Raw genomic sequence first — 8213 nt, forward strand, 5'->3', positions numbered from 1 at the left:
AATGGTGCAGTCGGACTGTTCTTGTGAAATAGTCCGATTAAATGTTGAACACGTGATCTATCCACAAATTAATTAATGCAGACGGCGTCGGAAATGGAAAGACGACTTTTGCTCGTCTTTGTCTGCGCAGCGAGGGAAGGAATTAATTAATAATCCTATTTGGATGAATCTTCGTGAATCTTCGTGAATCAGAGTTAAAAATGAAATAAATAAATCGGAGGGAACGTCACAGGTTCGCGACCACGCCTCCAAACGTTCAAAAATAAATAACCGTTTCCTTGCGCAACGTCGAAAATGAGTCAGAAGGTTATAATTGCCACTGAAAATGAGTCACTTTCCATGAGCTCGAACGATCTTAATTGCGGTTATAATTGCACTGCTGGAAAAAAAAAACCAAGTATAATTTGAAGCGATCGTCTTTTACCCCAAAGCTCTCCACCGCCGACAATTACCACCGCCTACCTCACCGCCCGACACGAACGTACAGGAAACTCGTTCGTCATGCACGAGAACGATCAAAAATAGCTCATCTTGTTTTTAAAAAAAACATTCAAATCCCGTCTGAAAATGTAACGGGGCCGTCGCTAATTTTGCGATCATTTTTGTCGATGAATCGATGAAGTAAAATGGAATGCGATTTCCCCCACCAAAAATTTTTTTTGTTACATTTAACTTAACAAATGTTTGGCACGTTTTATACTTCAAAAGGAATATTCGAACCAGGAGAAACGTTTATCAAGCCGAGCTCACCCTGCTGGAACCCCGCCTCACGTTCGAGACTTTTCTAGCGACGACGAAACACGTATCCAATAGCGACCAGACGGTTCGGTGTAAGCCCCGCCTCCGACGCTGACGTCATTTTCTCGAAGGTTCGACGCCCTTTTAAGAGGAACGGCGCAACGACGTGAAGCCTGATTCTGAAGTACCGTCGTGTGTTGAGAGAAACATTTCGCGCGCTTTCGAGTGTTTGCCGCCCGTTCCTGTCACAAATAATTTCTTCGTTTTACGAGCCATTTTAATCCGAAGCGATGGCAAACAAAGGACCGGCTGTGGGAATCGACTTGGGAACCACGTACTCGTGCGTGGGAATCTTCCAGCACGGAAAGGTGGAGATCATCGCCAACGACCAGGGTAATCGCACCACTCCCAGCTACGTGGCCTTCAACGACTCTGAGCGCCTCATCGGCGACGCGGCCAAGAACCAGGTGGCCATGAACCCGTCGAACACGGTGTTCGATGCCAAACGGCTTATCGGTCGCCGCTTCGATGATTGCGTCGTCCAGTCGGACATGAAAATGTGGCCGTTCACTGTGATCAACGACGGCGGACGTCCCAAGATGCAAGTGGAGTACAAGGCCGAGCAGAAGGCTTTCTACGCCGAGGAGATCTCGTCCATGGTGCTCACCAAGATGAAGGAGATCGCCGAGGCTTACCTGGGCAAGACGATCACCAACGTGGTGATCACCGTGCCGGCCTACTTCAACGATTCACAGCGGCAAGCCACCAAGGACGCGGGAACCATCGCGGGCCTCAATGTGCTTCGGATCATCAACGAGCCGACCGCCGCAGCCATCGCGTACGGGCTCGACAAGAAGGGCGCCGGAGAGCGCAACGTGTTGATCTTCGACCTGGGGGGCGGCACGTTCGACGTGTCCATCCTCACGATCGAGGACGGCATCTTCGAGGTGAAGTCGACGGCGGGTGACACCCATTTGGGCGGCGAGGACTTCGACAACCGCATGGTGGCACACTTCATCACGGAGTTCAAGCGCAAGCACTCCAAGGACATCAGCGGCAACAAACGTGCGGTGAGGCGGTTGCGCACCGCGTGTGAGCGTGCCAAGCGCACCCTGTCGTCGTCCACCCAGGCCAACATCGAGATCGATTCGCTGTACGAGGGGATCGACTTCTACACGTCGATCACACGAGCGCGCTTCGAGGAACTGAACGCCGACCTGTTCCGAGGGACCGTGGAGCCGGTGGAGAAGGCTCTACGCGATGCGAAGATGGACAAATCGAAGGTGCACGAGATCGTCCTCGTCGGTGGCTCGACTCGCATTCCCAAGATACAGAAACTCCTGCAGGACTTCTTCAATGGCAAGGAGCTCAACAAGAGCATCAACCCCGACGAAGCGGTCGCTTACGGTGCTGCTGTACAGGCGGCCATTCTGTGCGGCGACACCTCTGAGAACGTGCAGGACCTGTTGCTCCTGGACGTGGCACCCCTGTCACTCGGCCTTGAGACTGCTGGTGGGGTGATGACCGCACTGATCAAGCGCAACACCACCATCCCGACGAAGCAGACTCAGTCGTTCACCACTTACTCGGACAACCAGCCCGGCGTGCTCATCCAGGTGTACGAAGGTGAACGAGCCATGACCAAAGACAACAACCTGCTGGGCAAGTTCGAGCTGTCTGGAATTACACCTGCACCACGTGGTGTGCCCCAGATCGAGGTCACCTACGACATCGACGCCAACGGCATCTTGAACGTCTCTGCCGTGGACAAGAGCAGCGGGCGAGAGAACAAGATCACCATCACCAACGACAAGGGTCGCTTGAGCAAGGACGACATCGAGCGCATGGTCAACGAAGCTGAACGCTACAAGGCTGAAGATGATCAACAGCGTGATAAGGTGATGGCCAAGAACTCGCTCGAGTCGTACTGCTTCAACATGAAGTCTTCGGTGGAGGACGACAAGGTGAAGGATAAGCTGAGTGAAGATGAGCGAAAGTCCGTGCTGGACAAGTGCAAGGAGGTCCTGTCGTGGCTCGATCGTAACCAAACTGCGGAGAAGGACGAGTTTGAGCACCAGCAGAAGGAATTGGAGAAGGTGTGCACCCCGATCGTCACGAAGATGTACCAGGGTGCAGGTGGTGCTCCTGGTGGTATGCCTGGGGGCATGCCTGGAGGCTTCCCTGGCGCTGGGGCACCCGGTGCGGGCGATCGTGGCTCATCTGGGCCAACCATTGAGGAAGTCGATTAAAGGACTTGACCATTGGTTTGTCGATGTCGGTTGGTTGTACCAACTAGTCATTCAATTCTTCACTTTGAAAGTTCAATACAAAGTATGAGTCTTACTGTTGCCATTTACTTGAGTTAATATTTTGACCATTTGTTGTTGGTTGGTTTGTTTTTGCATATTCATTAAAACTTTTTTTTAAATGCAAAGTCCTGTTTGTTTTTCATTTTTGGAGAGTGCAAGTGTTTCAGCCTGGAATCTTCCATGGGTGTGGTAAATAGTTTACATTTTAACTTGTTCTATGGACTGTTTCCAAACAATGGAATCCACAACTTCAGTGCCCTCTTTTGGGGTTGGCAAGGGTTGCACTGGATGGTTTGTCGCGTTCACAATATTTAGGGTCGGAGTTTAATTTTGTTCAGGGTGCCAATGCTAACTCCCCTACTGGTAGTGAAGGACGGTGTGACGTCTTTAACGTCCACCGACTAAGGCTGACACACAGTACGTTCAATTTAACGTCCATGTGGATGCCTCGTCTTGCTTGTGCAACACCAGGATGGCAGTTTACAGCTGGATGATATTTGAACCGAGGTGAGTGCCGACACCATGTCGTCTGCTCTTTCTCGACTTCTCGCTCCTTCCCTTCTTTCTTGTCCCGGTCTTTTTCATTTAGGGATGACCCCTACCTCCCCTTGCGATCTTTCAACTTTTGGGGACCTTTGTACACGACCCACTTCCCTATCCACATAACACGAGGTTTGCTCCGGGTGTGTCCAGTTTCGTTAAATGTTTGCTCATCGGTCCAATGTGGAAAGTTCGTTTGATAACCCGGATTGGGATTGATGTGGGTCTTCATAGCTCCGTGAAAAGAAAAATCTGCTTGACCTCAAGCTACAACAAAGCCTTTCCAACCAGAGTCGCAGCCATTTATTTATGGGGGGGGGGAAGAGTGGGCTCTTCAAATATGTCTTAATCATTTTGTGCTTCATTCTAACCGTTATAAAAACGTTCATATCCCAAAGGTCGACTTTTAAACAAACCACAGGTACGTTTCGATGGTGATACACAATTCGACTCACCTTTGAACCAGAAAAGAAGAGTTCTGCTTTGAGAAGTATCGTCATGTCCCTTTACTTAACCCATATACACAAGGATCTTGGACACGGATGAAACCATTTGCCCATCAAGCCTGTGTTACATGACCATTTACCAACTTGAATTCACTTTTGGATTGGGGGTAAGAGCAGGAGGGGTAAGCACAGCCATCAGGGTGGTTTACACCCAGACAATATGACAAAATGTTATTCAAAACTATGAAAAATATTGTGGTTGGGGGGGGGGTGTTTGTTGGGTGCTATCTTCAAAAGGCTTTGAGTTATATCAAACTAACATTCAAACCTCAACCTATCAAAGGTGTCTGTGTGATCGTTGGGTTGAAGACAAGTTGACCTGCTCACCTTTGTAGACATCACTAAAGTATATGATTTGCTGTCTGACTGCCATGCATTTGGTCATTACTTATCCAATCTCAACCAAACTCTCCAGAGGTACAACGTGTCTTGGGTTACACGACAGAGTTTATAGTGACTTCATTTCACCCCCCCCCCCTCATTGGGTTTTACACCTTGAACAAAGGCCGTGTGAAGGTGTATAAATAGCCTATTGTGGTGCTTGTTTGTATGACGGAGGATGCCCAATCAGTGCCTGACTTTGGAGGCCAACTTTGAAATGTGGTTTGCCAAAGAAATATCATGATTGACAGTGAGACCCAGTTAGTTTTAATGGCTGAACTTCCTCGAGAGGATTGTTAAGAAGAAAGTAGATGAAGGGCTTTGCTAGACGTTCCTTTCTGAGAGTGAGATTTGTCAGGATTGAAAGATATATTCCAAGTGTTTGTGATGAGATGGTGAATCTATGAAGGTCTGAAGAGAGGGAAGAGGCTGCAACTTGTCCACTGAAGGATGAGGGGTCACTAAATAGGGTGGAGTCATCAGGAAATAGGTTAGAGTTTTTTCCAGTCTGATCATTGATGAAGAGTCAGAATAGGACAGCCCAGAACACTGCCTTGTGGAACTCCAGCTTGATAGGAAGAGATGAAAGGATTCTGTTGCTCCAGGAGTTGAGGAAGTCAATAACTCAAGAGTTTAGACCAGTGTTTCTCAACCTTTTTTGTCCCACGCCCCACTTTGATTTTCAAAAAAAATCGTATGCCCCACCATGCTTGGAGACACTACAGTATATACTACATATGTATTCAAAAGGCTTTATTAAAACTTTTTTACAAATTTTATTCAATTGCTACTCACTTCAATGGGAGTCCTTTGATGCTGACCAAAGACCTTGATGCTGACCGCAGATTTGTTGGATTTGAGGAACCAATTTTGTCAGTTTCAGCCTTAAATCACCACGTTTCATGATTTACAGACGATTGCTCTAAGCTTGCAGCAAATCGGTAATGACACTAAATCCACATTTGACTAAATAAGATGATGGAAAATTTATCAATACTTCCCTTGCCAAAGTAGTTGAGTTTGGGTATTTCTTTTCACTCTCCTCAGACAGCCACATCAGGGTTCCTTTGATCTTGAAAAGAGTTTTGAATCCTCATACCCCACCAAAATATTGCCACGCCCCACCTTGAGAAACACTGGTTTAGACTTTAGAGAGCAAGGTGGTGTGCCAGACTATCGAAAGCATGACGTATGTCGAGAGCAAGGGTTAGTAACGTAGGCACGTGCAATAAGTCTAATTCACAGTGAAGAAACTAAGTTGGAAAAAAAAACCCGATTAAAAACTTGAAAAGACGTCAATCTCTTCAAAAAAACAAGAGCTTTCATTATGGGGGAACATAAATTAGAACCTTTGTTATGCTACTCCATGAAAGCTGTGACAGAGAAAGAAAAACGAGTCAATTGGTTTATTTACTACGAGCAAATACAACCCGTTGCTTTGCTGATTTGGGGGGGGAGGGGTATTAAGGAGGGGTTGTTGAGAGAGGAGGGAGGGAAGGGAGATAGAGGACGAGAGGAGAGAGAAGAGGCAGGAGAGAGGAAAAGCTAAGGGGGAAAGAGCAGGAAGGGGGGTTGTTAAGAGAGGAGGGAGGGAAGGAAGATAGAGGAAGAGGAGAGAGAAGAGGCAGGAGAGAGGGAAAGCAAAGGGGGGAAGAGCAGGAAGGGGGGGTATGGAGAGCAAAACCTCAGCAAACTTTGCTACACCACAAGAGGAAGGGATGCGAGGAGGGGGTGAGAGAGTATGAAAAAAAAAGAAGAGAGAAAGGTGAGGGTGTTGGTGGGGTTAGTCAAGAGACTGATGTTATGCTTAATGACCGAACACACACAAAAAAACTCATGTCAGGACAGCTGTACACACAACGACACAACAGAGTTCATAATGTAATCCGCCGGCACATCAGCAAAAACTTTGATATTCCAGTTCCAAAAAAATTGTGGGAACATGAACCAAAAGTAATCACTGAAAACATGGAAGTACCTCCCACTCACGTCCGACCTGATGATCCCATCGAGTGTGAACATCGAAAACAAAGCGTTGCGACAAGATATTAAACTTGGTTACAAAAAAAGAGAGAAGAAGGCATTGCTTATTGAGGTGTTTATTGCAGTGATTTCGGACTAAATGATGCAGAAATCAAGAAAATGACCAAACACCAAGACCTCAAGAATGAAGTGAGAAGATCCTGGAAACTGAAGAATGCCAAAGTTGTACCAGTGATAGCTGGACCTACAGGAGTGATGACAAAGAACCTCACAGAGATATTAAACATAGGGACAATACCCCTGGGCGCTCACCTGGTAGCGGCTGGATAAGATAACCAGGGAACCACTGGTAGGCATGGATGAGCAACAAATTGAGAAGAAAGTAAATACCTATGGATTTTTTTTAATGCCATGAATAAACCGTGGTACATCGCGGGTGGTGAAGATGGGGGTCAAGTTTCATCGTAATTGTGTGTGTGGTTTCAGAAAATAAAGCAAATACATAGATATTTTGGGAGGCAACCCCCCCCCCCTTCCCCCGTAGAATCCCTCGACCCCAATTTTTTTTAATGTGAACAAACTTTAGAACATCACGGGTGGTGAAGATGGTGGTCAAGTTTCATCGGAATTGTGTGTAGTTTCTGAGAAGAAAGCAAATACATATTTTTGGGGAGCAAACCCCCTCTCCCCATGGACCCTCCTCGACCACAATTTTTTTTAATGTCATGAACAAACTTTAGTTCATCATGGGTGGTGAAGATGGTGGTCACTTTTCATTGGAATGGGATGTTTCGTTTTGGAGAAGAAAGCAAATACATATTTGGGGTGCAACCCCCCTTAAATACCCTTTATGGAGCAGGTTTTTCTCATGTCATGAACAAATTTTGGTACGTCATAGGTGATGAAGGTTGTGAAGTTTCATCGGAATTGTGTGTATCATTTGAGAAGAAAGCAAACACCTCTTTGGGGAAGTAACCCACTCCCCCCCCTGTAAACTCCCTCTGTAGACTCCTTCAGACCCCGTTTTTTATGCCATCACAGGTGATGAAGATTGTGGTTAAATTTCATTGAAATCATATGTGTAGTTTCTGAGAAGAAGATGCAAGTATTTGTGGATGGACGGACAACACACCATCCCATAAGCTCCTCGGAACTACATTACAGGTGAGCTAAAAACCATCCCTGGGAATATTATAACAAACAAACTACAGTTAGAAGCTGTCCGGGGCTCAGCAACGATCCTGAAGAGAACCCTCGGCCATAAAACTTTGAGAACAGAAAACTTCACAGCTTGGTCCATAGATCGTAACCTCTTACCAGATCGATGCCAGAAGGAAAACAACTTGGGAAAATAAAGTTTGACGTCTGAGAATGGAAACCGACATCGGGTCGTTTATGTGCCAGGTGAGTTGTAGCCCCGTGTTGATACATTTGTGTTGTAATCATGTTGTCCTTGGCAGTTGGGTGTAACTAATAAAAAGACGTAAATCATCAGAGAAACAGCTATATATTATAATTTATGACACGTCAAGAACATCCTGGCAAAATTCGTTTTAAGTTTACATGTCACTTGTGTGTGCAACGTAAATTTGTTTATTTATTTGAATTAGTACAACTGTTGTTAACATCTCATGGTCCGTGACAGTAAATTACAAAATAATTTGGGATCAATTTCCCTTCGGCCTCACCTTGTAGTAAAACATTGTATTGTAATGAAGGTTTGTTGCCTCCAAACAAATTAGGAGAGGAATCAGAA

The 8213-nt window shown here is 46.2% G+C and overlaps 1 pseudogene across 1 annotated transcript; it reads left to right on the plus strand.

Moving 5' to 3' along the window:
- Positions 1-873: 873 nt before the first annotated feature.
- On the plus strand, positions 874-3172 carry LOC147010720 (heat shock cognate 71 kDa protein pseudogene; annotated as a pseudogene). Its single transcript, XR_015052327.1, has one exon. The product of XR_015052327.1 is annotated as a heat shock cognate 71 kDa protein pseudogene (transcript).
- Positions 3173-8213: the final 5041 nt, after the last annotated feature.

The sequence above is a fragment of the Eptatretus burgeri genome, chromosome 16 (genome assembly GCF_056783735.1).
Source record: "Eptatretus burgeri isolate ZD-2024b chromosome 16, Ebu_testis_v1, whole genome shotgun sequence".
NCBI lineage: Eukaryota > Metazoa > Chordata > Myxini > Myxiniformes > Myxinidae > Eptatretus > Eptatretus burgeri.